Here is a 16,675-nt window from a genome sequence, read left to right as displayed (position 1 = left end):
AGAGAGCTCCAACTTCAATTTCCTTTATTTCTCCTATTAACATACTAGAGATTTAGTTAATACGTATTTTTCTCTGAGGGAGGGTGTTCAGATTACTGTTATTTTCTCATGTGTCAGATTTCTTCTTGTAAAATGTAGCCTGATACCTCATCAAACCAATCTGCTATAAATTCAATTATTCAGTAATAGGTAGTAAATTTCTATTGTATTTTTGTAACATGCCAGGAGTCATTAATAATAAATATATTTCCCTCCCAATACTTTTAAACTTTATTTTAAATTCAGTTTTTTAATGCACATTATTCTAAAACATAATTTGTACTTCTCCATTATATTAAGATTTTATTCCCTAATGTATACATAACTTATATTATGCTGATGAACATATATTCTTAATTATGTAAAGTTATTTTACTGAAAATGCTATGCTGTGCTGCTGCTGCTAAGTCGCTTCAGTCGTGTCTGACTCTGTGCGACCCCATAGACAGCAGCCCACCAGGCTCCCCTCTCCCTGGGATTCTCCAGGCAAGAACCCTGATTTTAAAAAATCATTGCTGCTTCTTTTGTCCCATTTATTATTATTTTTAATTTATTTATTTTAATTGGAGGCTAATTACTTTACAATATTGTATTGGTTTTGCCATACATCTACATGAATCCACCATGGGTGTACACGTTTTCCCAATCCTGAACCCCCCTCCCACCTCCCTTCCCATACCATCCCTCTGGGTCATCCCAGTGCACCAGCCCCAAGCATCCAGTATCATGCATCGAACCTGGACTGGTGATTCGTTTCTTATATGATATTATACATGTTTCAATGCCATTCTCCCAAATCATCCCACCCTCTCCCTCTCCCACAGAGTCTAAAAGACTGTTCTATACATCTGTGTCTTTTTTGCTGTCTCGCATACAGGGTTATCGTTACCATCTTTCTAAATTCCATATACATGCGTTAGTATACTGTATTGGTGTTTTTCCTTCTGGCTTACTTCACTCTGTATAGTAGGCTCCAGTTTCATCCACGTCATTAGAACTGACTCAAATGTATTCTTTTTAATGGCTGAGTAATACTCCATTGTGTATTTGTACCACAGCTTTCTTATCCATTCCTCTGCTGATGGACGTCTAAGTTGTTTCAATGTCCTGGCTATTATAAACAGTGCTGCGATGAACATTGGGGTACACGTGTCTCTTTCAATTCTGATTTCCTCCATGTGTATGCCCCATTTATTATTGATTTTCACTTCTTGTTGCTCAACTGTGTAAAGCATTTCTCATGCCTATAAGAGCTTGTTTACTCTTACAAATGCCAACAATAATATTTACAGTAGAAAATCTGATAGCTAAAGGTACCAAATGTTACTCTTAATTAAAAAATAATTTAATAATGGTTTCAATCTTCCATCAAGTAAAACTGCAGAAATAACAGCTCAGGATACCCTCTGTGATATTGATTTCATCATTTAAAATCTTTGGGTATCATTTTTCTCTATTTTTACAAATGGAAAAATACTTAACTTGAAGAGTTTTGCTAAGAATTATATTACATGATAGGTGTAGTTTGCTTAGCATGGTGTGTGGAATTTAGTAAAACATACTTAGATGTTTTAATATTTTAGGGTTTTCTAAAGAAAGGTTATAATTTAATGGTAATAGTTGGTGGAAGTCAAGCAGATAAGGAAGTGAACTATAACTCTATTTTCAGTGTTTACTGCATGCAAAGTTTTCTTAGCTCAAAATTGTGAAAGGGAAATAAGATAAAATCCTGTGGAAATCTAATAAATATTTAGCTTGGCTTGAAGAAGAGATTAAGTGGATTGTAGAAAATGTTGGTCCTGACTGTGCTACCTTCCTGCTCAGGTGCTTTTCATGTGCTTGTCCCACTAGGTACCATTGGAGACTGGAAATGTCACTTGACTGTGGAGCAAAATGAGAAATTTGACAGAGCATTTCAAAGGAAAATGAAAGATTTTCCCTCGAAGTTCATCTGGGATATAAATGAGGAGTAGAATCACTGTGAAAGAATCATATAAAAATCTACTAGTGACAGAGCATATTTTAACATACACATTAATTTGTGATTCTCCTACAAATTATAAGTTAAAGTTAATTACATAACTTTTATTCTTGTTCAGTGGCTAAGTCATGTCAGCTCTGTGACCCCATGAACTGCAGCATTCCAGGCTACCCTGTGCTTCACTATCTCTCGAAGTTTGCTCAAACTCATGTCCATTGAGTTGGTGATGTCATCCAACCGTCTCATCCTCTGTCGCCCTCTTATTCTCCTGCCCTCAATCTTTAGATAACTTCATTTATAAACAAAATAAGGAAACTCTGCTTAGATTTGTTGTCTTGAATTTTATGACCACTTTGAAATTTCAAGAGTAAAATGATTTGGGTGATAGTCTGTGTTGGTATTATGTATGATAAAAGGAAAGGAAATAAGCATGGAACATGCATTTAAAAATTTTGAGACCATTTTCTATAGTGTGTATTTTTCCTTTATTTATAGTTAAATTTAGGATCAGACATTAAAAATCCTTTCATCTTTCTAAGAAATTTTACTTGTTGATTTAAAATCAATGTGAATGTTGAAATAAAGAATTCACAATAAAACATGCATCATTTTAATAGTTTCTGTCAGTCAGTTCATTCACTCAGTCATGAACAACTCTTTGCAACCCCATGGACTGAGCACGTCAGGCTCCCCTGTCCATCACCAACTCCTGGAGTTTACTCAAACTCATGTCCATTGAGTCAGTGATGGCATCCAACCATCTCACCGTTTGAGGTGGTTGTTGTCCCCTTCTCCTCCTGCCTTCAATCTTTCCCAGCATCAGGTTCTTTTCTTATAAATCAGTTCTTCGCATCAGGTGGCAAACATATTGGAGCTTCAGCTTCAGCATCAGTCCTTCCAATGAATATTCAGGACTGATTTCCTTTAGGATTGACTGGTTTAATCCTCTGGCAGTCTAAGGGACTCTCAAGCTTCTTTTCCAACACCACAGTTCAAAAGCATCAATACTTTGGTGTGCCCAGCCTTCTTTATGGTTCAACTCTCACATCCATACATGACTACTGGAAAAACCACAGCTTTGATTAGACGAAACTTTGTTGGCAAAGTAATGTCTCTGCTTTTTAATATGCTGTCTAGGTTGCTCATAGCTTTTCTTCCAAGAGCAAGCGTCTTTTAATTTCATGGCTGCAGTCACCATCTGCAGTGATTTTGGAGCCAAAGAAAATAAAGTCGTCAGGGTTTCCATTGTTTCCCCATCTATTTGCCATGAGGTGATGGTATCAGATGCCATGAGCTTCCTGTTTTTAATGTTGAGGTTTATATAACCCAGCTTTTTCACTTTCCTCTATCACTTTCATCAAGAGGCTCTTTAGTTCTTCACTTTCTGCCATAAGGGTGGTGTCATCTGCGTATCTGAGGTTATTGATATTTCTCCAAGCAATCTTGATTCCAGCTTGTGCTTCATTCAGCCTGGCATCTCACATGATGTACTCTGCATATAAGTTAAATAAACAGGGTGACAATATACAGCCTTCAAGCACGCCAACAGACAATCCCAGTCCATTGTTCCATGTCTGGTTCTAACTGTTGCTTCTTGACCTGCTTACAAATTTCTCAGGAGGCAGGTAAGGTGGTCTGGTAGTCCCATCTCTTGAAGAATTTTCCATAGTTGGCTGTGATCCACACAAAGACTTTAGCATAGTTAATGAAGCAGAAGTAGATGTTTTACTGGAATACTCTTGCGTTTTCTATGATCCAACAGATGTTGGCAATTTGATCTCTGGTTCCTCTACCTTTTCTAAATCCAGCTTGAACATCTGGAAGCTCTCGGTTCATGTACTGTTGAAGCCTAGCTTGGAGAATTTTGTGCATTATTTTGGTGGCGTGTGAAATGAGTGCAACTGTGTGGTACTTTGAACATTCTTTGACATTGCCTTTCTTTGGGATTGGAATGAAAACTGACCTTTTCCAGTCTTGTGGCCACTGCTGAGTTTCCCAAATTTGCTGGCATATAGAGTGCAGCACTTTCACAACATCATCTTTTAGGATTTGAAATAGCTCAACTGGAATACCATCACCTGCACTAGCTTTGTTTGTAGTAATGCTTCCTAAGGCCCACTTGACTTCACATTCCAGGATGTCTGGCTCTAGGTCAGTGATCACACCATCATGGTTATCTGGGTCATTAAAATCTTTTTTGTATAGTTCTTTGTATTCTTGCCACCTTTTCTTAATATCTTCTGCTTCTTTTAGGCCTATACCATTTCTGTCCTTTACTTTCCCCATCTTTGCATAAAATATTCCATTGATATCTCTGATTTTCTTGAAAAGATCTCTAGACTTTCCCATTCTATTGCTTTACTCTATTTCTTTGCACTGATCACTGAGGAAGGCTTTCTTATTTCCCCTTGCTATTCTTTGGAACTCTGCATTCGGATGGATATATCTTCCCTTTTCTCCTTTGCCTTTAGCTTCTGTTCTTTTCTCAGCTATTTTTAAGGCTTCCTCAGACAATCATTTTGCTGTTTTGCATTTCTTCTTCTTGGGAATGGTTTTGATCACTGCCTCCTATACAATGTTATGAACCTCCATCCATAGTTCTTCAGGCACTCTACAAGATCAAATCCTTTGAGTCTAATCATCCCTTCCACTGTATAATCATAAGGGATTTGATTTAGGTCATACCTGAATGGTCTAGTGGTTTTCCCTACTTTCTTCAACTTAAGTCTGAATTTGGCAATAAGGAGTTCATGATCTGAGCCACAGTCAACTCCTGGACTTGTTTCTGCTGATTGTGTCAAGCTTCTCCTCTTTGACTGCAAAGAATATAATCAATCTAATTTCAGTATTGACCATCTGGTGATGTCCATGTGTAGAGTTGTCTCTTGTGATGTTTGAAGAGGGTATTTGCTATGATCAGTGTGTTCACTATGATCAGTGTGTTTTCTTGGCAAAACTCTGTTAGCCTTTTCCCTGTTTCATTTTGTACACCAAGACCAAACTTGCCTGTTATTCCAGGTATCTCTTGGCTTCCAACTTTTGCATTCCAGTCCGCCGTGATGAAAAGCACATCATTTTTTGGTATTAGTTCTAGAAGGTCTTGTACATCATCATAGAACAATTCAACTTTTAGCTTCTTTGGCATTAGTGGTTGGGGCATAGACTTGGATTACTGTGACATTGAATGGTTTGCCTTGGAAATGAACAGAGATCATTCTGTCATTTTTGAGATTGCATCCAAATATGGAAATCTTTTGTATTCTTTTGTTGACTACGGGAACTACTTCATTTCTTCTAAGGGATTCTTGCCCACAGTAGTAGATACAATAGTCATCTCAGTTAAATTCACCCATTCAGGTTCATTTTAGTTCACTGATTCCTAAAATGTTGATGTTCACTCTTGCTATCTCCTGTTTGATCACTTTCAATTTGCCTTGATTCACGGACCTAACATTCCCAGTTCCTATGCAATATTGTTCCTTACAGCATTGGACTTTACTTTCATCACCAGTCACATCTACAACTGCACGTTGTTTTCGCTTTGGCTCAGCCTCTTCATTCTATCTGGAGTTATTTCTCCACTCTTCTCCAGTAGCATACTGGGCACTTAATGACCTGGGGTTTTCATCTTTCAGTGTCATAGCTTTTTGCCTTTTCATATTATTCATGGGGTTCTCAATGCAAGAATACTGAAGTGGTTACCAGATCACAAAGTCTACACCAATGATCAAAGGCTCAGAAGTGAAGTAATCATCTAATGGTTCAAACATTTAACTATTTGCATGAAAAAAATAATTGTATCTGTAATATATATCACTCGCTGAACTAATTCCACATGTATTTAATAAGCTAAATAGTTTAAGATAAAATCATTTCAAATAACTAGAGAAATATAGGTGAATCTGACCACAAATCTCAAATGGGGGAAAAATTGTGAAGCATAAGAGCAGTGAAGAAACCTTTAAAAATGTCCTATAATAGGTAAGTGGATTAAAAAATTTCTAGTGTATTCATACAATGGAATGTATGGATGGATGTGAACAGGCATGAACAAAGCAGAATAACTTCAATGGATTGCAAGGGCATTATGTTAAGTGAAGAAAGCCAAACACAAAAGGTTACATAGTTCATTATCTTCTAGTTATGACATTCTCAAAGCAACAAAGGTATAGTGAGGGAGAACAGATCAGTGATCTCCAGGTGTTAAATTTGGGGAGTGGTTGTGAATACTAATGGGTGACACAAGAAGTGTTTCTTCCTGTTGAGCAATCAGTTTGTATCCTGATTGTGCTGATGGCTACATGAAACTACACACATATGCTTGTCTTACTAGGTATGTTGGAAACTGGAAGCATCACTTGACAATGCAGCAAAATGAAAGATCTGACAGAGTATTCCAAAGGGAGATGAGATATTTTCCTTTAAGTTCATCAGGGATATAAATGAGGAGTACAATTTACAAAAGAATCAGATAAAAACTCTACTAACTAGAGAGCATATTTTAATATATATATTTATTTGTATTTCTAATACAAATGTTAACTATAACATTAACAAAATCAGTAAACTGTGCTTGGGTTAGTTGTCATGAATTTGATGAACACTTTGAAATTTCAAAAAATAAAATGATGGTCTGCATTGTTAGCCTGAATGATAAAGGAAAGACAAAAAGCATACAACATAAATTGTAAATGTCTTGAGTTTTCTGTAGTGTATACTTTTTATTTATCTCAATTAAATTTAGGATCAATCACATGTTAAACAGTCTTTTCATCCTTCTAATTAAACTGTAATGCTTTGGCTTACAATCAATGTATCTATTGAAATTGAGAAATCACATGTAAATACACACATCTATTAATAATTTACCAGATCACAGTTTTCACAAAAGATCAAAAGTTCAAAGTAGATTAATCAATTAACTATTTGGATGAAAAACATAGTTATGTCCATAACACATCACTAACAACTAACTCTGGCTATATTTAATACTTAAATATTTAAGATAAAACCATTTTGAACAGCTAGAAAAGTATAGGTGAATCTGATCATAATTTTCAAATTGCAAAAAACTTGTGAAACATAAAGCAGTGGAAGAAACTTTAAAATATTAGTAAATTTACAGTCAAAAACATTTTGAAGACTACTATCCAGTCAACTTCCCTGGTGGCTCAGATGGTAAAGCGTCTGCCTACAATGTGGGAGACCCGGTTTCAATCCCTGGGTCGGGAAGATCCCCTGGAAAAGGAAATGGCAACCCACTCCAGTGTTCAGGCCTGGAAAATCCCATGGACGGAAGAGCCTGGTAGGCTACAGTCCATGGGGTCGCAAAGAGTTGGACATGACTGAGCGACTTTCTTTCTTTCTTATCCAGTCAACGAATAGAAATAACCCAATACTCATGTACAGCAATAGAAATAAAGAAATTGGGTGGCTTTGTATAAAGAAACACTATAAGAATGCATGAATTACAACTACATGGAAAACATGTATGAATCTCAGAAATATAATATTCACTGGAAAAAATAGACACATCACACAATTCTTTATAAAAGATTAAAAAACAGTAAAATTAATCTATGGCTTGAAAAGGAGAGTAATCACCTTTTGAGGATGGTATAGTAACTGATTAGGTAAATGAGAAAAGCCTTAGGGTCTTAGTAATATTTTTAATTGAGTTATAGTTGCTGTACAATATTATATAAGTTATAGATATATAATATAATGATTCACAATTTTTAAAGATTATACTCCATTTATAGTTATTATGAAATATTGGCCATATTCCCTGTATTGTATAATATATCCATGTAGCTTATTTTATACATAATAGCTGTACCTTTTATTCCTCTACTACTATATTGCCCTTCCTCTCTTCCCTCTCCCCACTGGTAACCACTAGTTTGTCCTAGTAATAGTTTATTTCTTGATCTTAGTGCTAGTTCCATAGGTTTAGTCATTTTGCAAACATTATTATTTGCAATAATTTTTTAATTTTCCTGTATTTGTGTCATTTTAATAAATATGTGAAATAAATAACAAATATGAAAACATTTTGTATACTAAACACAAAGCTTGCCATTTATAGAAAAGACAAAACATTAATTCATAACTGCATACAAGCACGCTAAGTCGCTTCAGTCATGTTGAATGCTTTGTGACCTCATGGACTGTAGCCCACCAGGTTCCTCTATCCATGGAATTCTTCAGGCAAGAATACTGCAGTGGGTTGCCATGCCCTCCTCCAGGGAATCTTCCTGGCCCAGGGATTGAACCCACATCTGTTATGTTTCCTGCTTTGGCAGGCAGGTTCTTTACCATTAGCGCCACCTGGGAAGCCCAATTCATAATTAGCAAAATTTTAAAAACTGAGTAACGCTCAATGTTTAAAAGAGTAGAGTGAAATAAACATTCTCATACATTTTTGTGAAAATGGTAATCAGTTCAAATGTTCTTTACAGAAATTATGACAAAATTTAATTTTAAGAGACCATAGAGGAGCCATTAATCAATACAGCATCATATGGACAGAAGACACACAGACCAATGGAACAGAATAAATGTCCCACATATAAAATTACAGAAGTACAGCTGAATTTTGACAAAATTGCAAAGGCCATTACATCAAGAAAAATAGATTATTCAGCAAATGATGTTGTAATAATTGGACATTCATAAACAAAAACAATGACATTTGATTTAAATATTACATCTAATAGAAATTAACTCAAAGTTCATTGTGGATATAAATATAAAAGAAATCTATAACACTTTTAGAAGAAAACATAGGATAAAATATTCATGACTTAGGCACAAAGTTCTTAGCCATGAAATCAAGACATCATCTGTTCAAAAGATATAATGAACTTGTTTAAAATTAAGAAAAAAACTCACACTGCAAATTATTTTCTTAGGAGATGCAGAAAGCTTTTTAATTAATGTAGTATTCCTGAATATTCCTATTTTAATAAAGCTGTTTATTTTCAAAACAGAAAGAAAAGCCATAGACTGGAAGGAAATATTTTCAAATCACATACAGTATCTCCTGAAGGACTTATATCCAGAGAAAATGAATTCTCTAAAATTCAACAGTCAGGGAACAATTGGTCCAATCAGAAAATCAGCAAAAGACTTGAAAAACACTTTATCATAGAGGACAAAGGAACGGTGAACATTTCCAACTATATGTGCCACCATTAGTCACCAGAGAAACAGAAAATAAAGCAATTGTGAGATATCACTGCTTACTTATTTGAATTGATTTTATGAACTATTGGCAACATCAGATGCTGCCAATGATATGGAACAAATAGATCTCTCTTACATTGCTGAGTAATACACAAAATATCACAGCCACTTGGAAGACAGTTTGGAAATTTCTAATAAAATTAAACATATACTTAACATATGATTGGGCTTTCCTGCTGGCTCAATGGTAAAGAATCTGCCTGCCAATACAAGAGATGTCAGTTAGATCCCTGGATCAGGAAGATCTCCTAAAGAAGAAAATGGCAACCCACTCAAGTATTCTTGCCTGGGAAACCCCATGGACAGAGGAGTCTGGCAGGCTATAGTCCATGGGGGTTACAAACGAGTTGGACATGACTTAGGGACTAAACAACAGCAACAACACCATGTAATTATGTCAGGAGCCATGTTAGTCATTACTGACAAAAAGGAGGCATGGCCCCAAACCCCTCTCCTCATTCCGCAGGCACGGTCCTGGGATGAAGGAGTTAGCTCTTGTGATTCTGACTTGTTTCTTCCTTTCTTTGGTTGAGTTGGCTGGAAAGAATGTTAAGGTGCTTATTGTTCTTGAAAGGAGCATGAGAAAGCACAAAGCCTTGTGCAGCTGTGCCCAGAAAATAATCTATAAAGTAACCATTGACATTTGTTCAAGGATCTTTACAAAGAATGTCCCAGGATGAGCATGCAGTCCGCAGCTTGAGGCCATGGGAAGGATTGTTATCTGAGACCTGTTTGTGAGGGAAATGTTTATTGGCAAAGGAAGTTTGCTGAGTTTCGGGTTTAGGAATAATCAAGAATAACTAGAAGCCTTTTTAGGAGTCAGTGATCTTAAGATGCTAGGGGCAAACAGGATTTAGAAAGATAAGATACAAATTGAGGAATGTGGCTGGAGACAGTAAATCTGGGTGGGGGAAACTGAAAATGTCAAACCTCTGACCTAATGCTTTAGTCAAAGTATAAAAGAGAAACTGAAGCTTGAAATAAACATGTAGTTCTGTACTATGAGTCAGAGACTACATCATCGTCCGCTGATGTAGTTCTGTACTATGAATCAGAGACTATATCATTCGTCCTCCGACACCGCTAACCCCTTCAGGCTGATTCCCTGGCTGCTGGAGCTGGTCTCCGGCATAATTAAGCAATCCCACTGTTGTGGATTTATCCTAGAGAATGAAACTTTTATTCACACACAAAGTTGTTCATGAATTTATTACACCTGTTTGTAATAACCTAAACTAGATGGTATCTCAAATGTCCCTTCAGTAGGTGAACAGATAAAGACACCATAGTATAGCCATACAATGGCATTTCACTCAGGAATAAAAAGAAATGTACAAAACACAATAACTTAAACAAATTTCAAGGGCATTTCCCTAACTGAAGAAAGATTAACTCAAAAGGTAACATAGTTTATAATTTTGTTTTCATGACATTCTCAACCTGACAAAATTATAGTGATGCAAAGCAGCTAAGAAAAATCCAGGTGCTTAAGTAGGTGGGTGGGTATAACTACTAATGGGCAATGACAGGAGCTTTCTTCGTGGTGATGGGGCACTTTGTATCTCCTGACTGTGCTGAAGTTTACATGAATCTACATGAGATAATGTTTCATAGGAGTATAATTACCTCAACCCCCAAAACAAGTACATGTAAACACTGGTGAAATCTTAACAATGTCTGTTTTTGAATTAATATTTTACTAAAATCAACTTCATGCTTTTGATAATGTATTATGGTTATGTAGGATATTATTATTGGAGGAAACATGGAGAAGGGAACTTCTCCATGAGTTTCTGTATTATTTTTACATGTTCTTATGGAGCAAACTCTTTCCAAATAAAAATTATAAAATAGAACATCAGTTTAAAAGTCCTTAAAGAAGAACAAAGCTGAAGAATTCATCCTAGACAGTTATCAAGATCTATTTTCAAACCTCTTTATTTTTAAATAAGTAGATCTATAACAGTTTTTCAAAGACAGTCTATAGTCCCAATGTTCCCTCTTTCTCTTACAATGAAAAAGTGATCTCTACAATCCACTTGCTTATATATTCAACACTAGTACACATGTAAGTAGTATAACAATTGCTAAGTTATGTTTCTCTGAAAAGAAATTTACCAACTGGATTACAGTATTGGTATTCAGTTCTTTTTTATTTTTAGCCTTGCAGTGTATGGACAAAATTTGATTTCTACAATTTATTTTTTATTATATATTTTTAATTGGAATATAATTGATTTACAATATGCCTGCTCCTTGGAAGAAAAGTTATGACCAAACTAGACAGTATATTAAAAAGCAGAGACATTACTTTGCCAACAAAGGTCCGTCTAGTCAAGGCTATGGTTTTTCCAGTAGTCATGTACAGATTTGAGAGTTGGACTATAAAGAAAGCTGAGTGCCAAAGAACTGATGCTTTTGAACTGTGTTGTTGAAGACTCTTGAGAGTCCCTTGGACTGCAAGGAGATCCAACCAGTCCATCCTAAAGGAAATCAGTCCTGAATATTCGTTGGGAGGACTGATGCTGAAGCTGAAACTCCAATACTTTGGCCACCTGATGCGAAGAGCTGACTCATTTGAAAAGACCCTGATGCTGGGAAAAATTGAAGGCGGGAGGAGAAGGGGATGACAGAGGATGAGATGGTTGGGTGGCATCACTGACTCAATGGACATGCTGCTGCTGTTGCTGCTGCTAAGTCGCTTCAGTCGTGTCGGACTCTGTGTGACCCCAGAGACGGCAGCCCACCAGGCTCCCCCATCCCTGGGATTCTCCAGGCAAGAACACTGGAGTGGGTTGCCATTTCCTTCTCCAATGCATGAAAGTGAAAAGTGAAAGTGAAGTCACTCAGTCTTGTCCAACTCTTAGTGACCCCATGGACTGCAGCCTACCAGGCTCCTCCATCCCTGGGATTTTCCAGGCAAGAGTACTGGAGTGGGCTGCCATTGCCTTCTCCGTCGATGGACATGAGTTTGAGTAAACTCAGGGAATTGGTGATGGACAGGGAGGCCTGGGATGTTGCAGTCCATGGGGTCGCAAAGAGTTGTACACGACTGAGAGACTGAACTGAACTGATTTACAATGCTTTTTACATATATGTATGTACATACGTATGTACATATGTGTGTATATATATACGTATACACGTATGTATATGGCTTCCCTGGTGGCTCAGTGGTAAAGACCAGCCTGCCAATGCAGGAGATGTGGGTTCGATCCCTGGGTCAGGAAGATCCCGTGGAAAAGGAAATGGCAACCCACTCCAGTATTCTTGCCTGGACAGAGGAGCCTGCTGGGCTATAGTTCATGGGGTCACAAAGAGTCAGACACAACTTACTGACTAATTGAGCACGCATCCTTTACCTCAGTACCTTTATAGCCTTAAAAATCTAGTGTGGCTAGTCCATGTCTAACTGCAGTCTCAGCCTACACTGCTGAGATTTTCATTTGCTATTCTACAGCCTCTTTGTCTCCTATCAGTTTCTACAGAGCCACAGTCTCTTTGACCAATAGTTCTTTCACCCACATCTATATTCCAAGATTTCCCTGATTTCTTAATGTGGTGTAGATCACACAATTAGTATTATTGATTCATTTACTTTTTCATATTACATTTATTGCAGTCTACAGTTCTATATTTGTGTATTTTATTTAACACTTCTTCTCTCTCCATTCTTCTTCTTTTTTTAAAAATTTATTTATTTTTGACCACACTGCCTGCAGCATGTGAGATCTTAGCTTCCTGACCAGGGATTGAATCCATGCCCCATGAAGTGAAAGTGCAGAGTCCTAACCCCTGGGTCAGGGAAGTCTCACTTCACTCTCCACTCTTATGCTGGGAGAAATAAATACACTGTGAGAAAAGGCACTGACTACTTTGTATTATTTCACAGGGCTTGGTACATAGCAATCACACACACACAAAAATTGTTTAATGATTTAACTCTCAAAGGAGTATAAAAGTAACTAGGCAGACAAAAGAGGGAAATTATTCCTGGGAAAACAAGTAGGAAGTATGAAAACTCACAAGATGAGAAGAGTATTGATGCTTTTGTGAATCGCCAAATAGTTTGATGTGGCCAGAGGTCAGTACGCACACAGTAAAGGACAGACAATATACAGAAAAGGTGTATTTGAGGACAAATTCCCAGAAAATCACCTAAGGACTACAGGATAAAAGGAAAGGTATAAGAAAAGTTAGTAAACACATAAGCATGTCCAGTAGTGCATCTAATTCTTTTAAAAAGAAGGAAATACTAATATTTCCACTATTGTTTTCTAAATTATGAATGGATCTTCAAGTGAACAACAGACCATGAAAAGTGCATGTGTATATGAATGGAGAGTACTGTTAAATGTTTTAAATCAAAATAAATCAAAATCAAAATTGCTGATGTATAGAATCACTTGTGATCTTCATAACAATTATTTCTAAACAGGAATCATTTAACTAAATAGACAATTTCTTCAAAACCTTGGACAAAGGAGAATCTATTGTCTTTCTCTGATCTTGCCCCCGACAGAACAGCTTCTGCTGTAGCCCATAGAAAGTTCACTAATGTGTGTGTGACAGGGGGTAGGGGTGGGGAGTGAGGAGTGGGGGAGGGGTAGGTAACTATTGTAAACAATTTAATTCCATTAAACCAGACATACATAGAGGAATAACCAGACCAAGTCCAAGTCTAATGATTCAGTAATACAACCATTTAATTGAAGCTTTTCCACAAGAAGAAAATAGGTATTGTATAGCAAAGTTCAGTTCAGTTCAGTAGCTCAGTGGTGTCCCACTCTTTGCAACCCCATGAATCGCAGCACGCCAAGCCTTCCTGTCCATCACCAGCTCCCAGAGTTCACTCAAACTCACGTCCATCGAGTCGGTGATGCCATCCAGCCATCTCATCCTCTGTCGTCCCCTTCTCCTCCTGCCCCCAATTCCTCCCAGCATCAGAGTCTTTTCCAATGAGTCAACTCTTCGCATGAGGTGGCCAAAGTACTGGAGTTTCAGCTTTAGCATCATTCCTTCCAAAGAAATCCCAGGGCTGATCTCCTTCAGAATGGACTGGTTGCATCTCCTTGCAGTCCAAGGGACTCTCAAGAGTCTTTTCCAACACCACAGTTCAAAAGCATCAATTCTTCGGCGCTCAGCCTTCTTCACAGTCCAACTCTCACATCCATACATGACCACTGGAAAAACCATAGCCTTGACTAGATGAACCTTTGTTGGCAAAGTAATGTCTCTGCTTTTCAATATGCTATCTAGGTTGGTCATGCTTTCCTTCCAAGGAGTAAGCATCTTTTAATCTCATGGCTGCAGTCACCATCTGCAGTGATTTTGGAGCCCAAAAAAATAAAGTCTGACACTATTTCCACTGTTTCCCCATCTATTTCCCATAAAGTGATGGGACCAGCTTAGAATGATGGTAAACATGAGTGGCTGCTGATCCTGGAGTTACTTCACTGTGACAATCTTTTCTTTCTCATCAGAGGAGAAAAGAGAGAATCATTGTGAAGCATACTACCAGAGAGAAGACTGAATTGTAACTGAGGGACCGTATTCATGAAAGGATCCTATGGAAATATTCTTTCCACCAGTCCCATTTTTCTCTCCTGGTAAACAGAGGTATGGGAGTTTAAAATAGTCTGTAAGTTAAGCAGTAGGAAACGTGTCTCCTCTAAGTAGTCAAGGTCAAAATTTACCCCATCTAGTCAAGGGAAAAAACTAGGCCCAAAATTAAATTCAAAGCTTAAAAGAAGCAATGTAGAGCAAAATATTTAAAAAATCAAGAAAGTACCTGCATTGTTTTATATATCTGTGTCATTCTAATGCACAAATATCATAGGTGATTTTGAATCACCTGTTGCCTTGAATTTAAAGCTCATTATTACCCCCAGATAAACTCAATAGGGATATTTTTCATCTTTTCCTGAAAAAAAAAAGTCATGATTTTGTTGCTGTCAGTTGCCAATAACCACATGTAACAGAGGAGGAAATAGTAAAAAAGTCAGCTGCAAGTGAGTTTTGCACAAATAACATATTTTGTTGAAAGCTTCAAATCTCTGAATAATTTACTGCATCCTGACCACTTTTAATTTAGAGAAGTGTGAGGTAGGTGGCTCAGATGGTAAAGATTCTGCCTGCAATGTGAGAGACCTGGGTTCATCGATCCCTGGGCCAGGAAGATCGCCTGGAGAAGGGAATGGCTACCCACTCCAGTATTCTTGCCTGGAGAATTCCATTGTCAGAGGAGCCTGGAGGGCTACAGTCCATGGGATTGCAGAGTTGAATACGACTAAGCGACTAACACATACACACATGAGGTGATACCTGGGTCAAGTCTATAAAGCTACCACTTCATTTTAATTATCCCAAGTTAACAACTGGCCAAATTGTCACATAATGTCAGCGAAGTCTGGACCCTAAATTATTTTAAATGAGTACTGAGATTTATATCTACTATATTCTTAAACTTCAAAATTGTTCATATACCTACATATGCACAAAATAAACTTTACGGCCTTATTTAAGCAAACAAAACATAATTTGGATCATCCTAGTTGATAAAATCAATTTAATAAAATAATAATGTTAAGATATTTGAAATACATTTCTACAATGAATTACCAAACTCCTCTGTATTCTGCTATGTCAGCGTTGCCCTACAGTTTATGCTCTCTGATTTATACCTTTTCTTCTTGTTTCCCAGAAGCACAATTTCAACATCAGACAGGGGTCTCCTTTGTGCCAGCAGGATCTCACTGAAAGTGGTTAGCCTCTCTGAGATTGGCCTGTTTGAAATAAGAATGTCCTCCCTGGACTCAGTTCAACTCTTTTTTCTCAAAGATATCTCTTCTGAATGCTCTGCTCTTTCATAATGCACAGATTTCCTCTCAACAGCCCATAACGTACAGGTCTGAAACATTATCTTTCTCATTTGGCTCATACCAAATGTGATCATATGCATATAACACAATAAACTAGAATGAAATTAAGCTTTATCTCCATTACAAATGACTCACCTCTAGCTCTTACTAGTTGGGAGATGTTCTTCATATCATTAATTACCAGCTGTGTGACCTTGGGGTCAAATGTACCACTCCAACTTTACATTTCTGAGACACGTTAGGAAGAAGAGATGTACATTATAAAATTCATGTAAATAAAAGTAAGATTATAATTTAACTTTAAATAGCTATAGGGAAAATTATCAGCATCACCGACTCAATGGATATGAGTTTAAGCATGCGTTTAAGGGGCCACAAAGAAGATAGGACTTAACAACTGAACAACAACAACAATATTTGCATTTTGTAGCAAATTTAACCAGCAAACACTAGGTTTGCAGAAGGTCAAGGGCCCACTGCTAGGATCTCTGTGGTTAAAAGAATGGGGAAGTCATACTATTACTTC

General features: G+C 37.1%; 1 pseudogene; it reads left to right on the top strand.

The window, feature by feature from the left end:
- The window catches only part of LOC109563498 (amine sulfotransferase-like), a 44,898-nt pseudogene extending 42,568 nt beyond the window's left edge, over positions 1-2,330 (top strand).
- Positions 2,331-16,675: the final 14,345 nt, after the last annotated feature.

The sequence above is a fragment of the Bos indicus genome, chromosome 9 (genome assembly GCF_029378745.1).
Source record: "Bos indicus isolate NIAB-ARS_2022 breed Sahiwal x Tharparkar chromosome 9, NIAB-ARS_B.indTharparkar_mat_pri_1.0, whole genome shotgun sequence".
In the NCBI taxonomy this organism is placed as follows: Eukaryota; Metazoa; Chordata; class Mammalia; order Artiodactyla; family Bovidae; genus Bos; species Bos indicus.
Note: the sequence above shows the minus strand (reverse complement) of the source record. Positions and strands in the feature narration are given on the sequence as shown.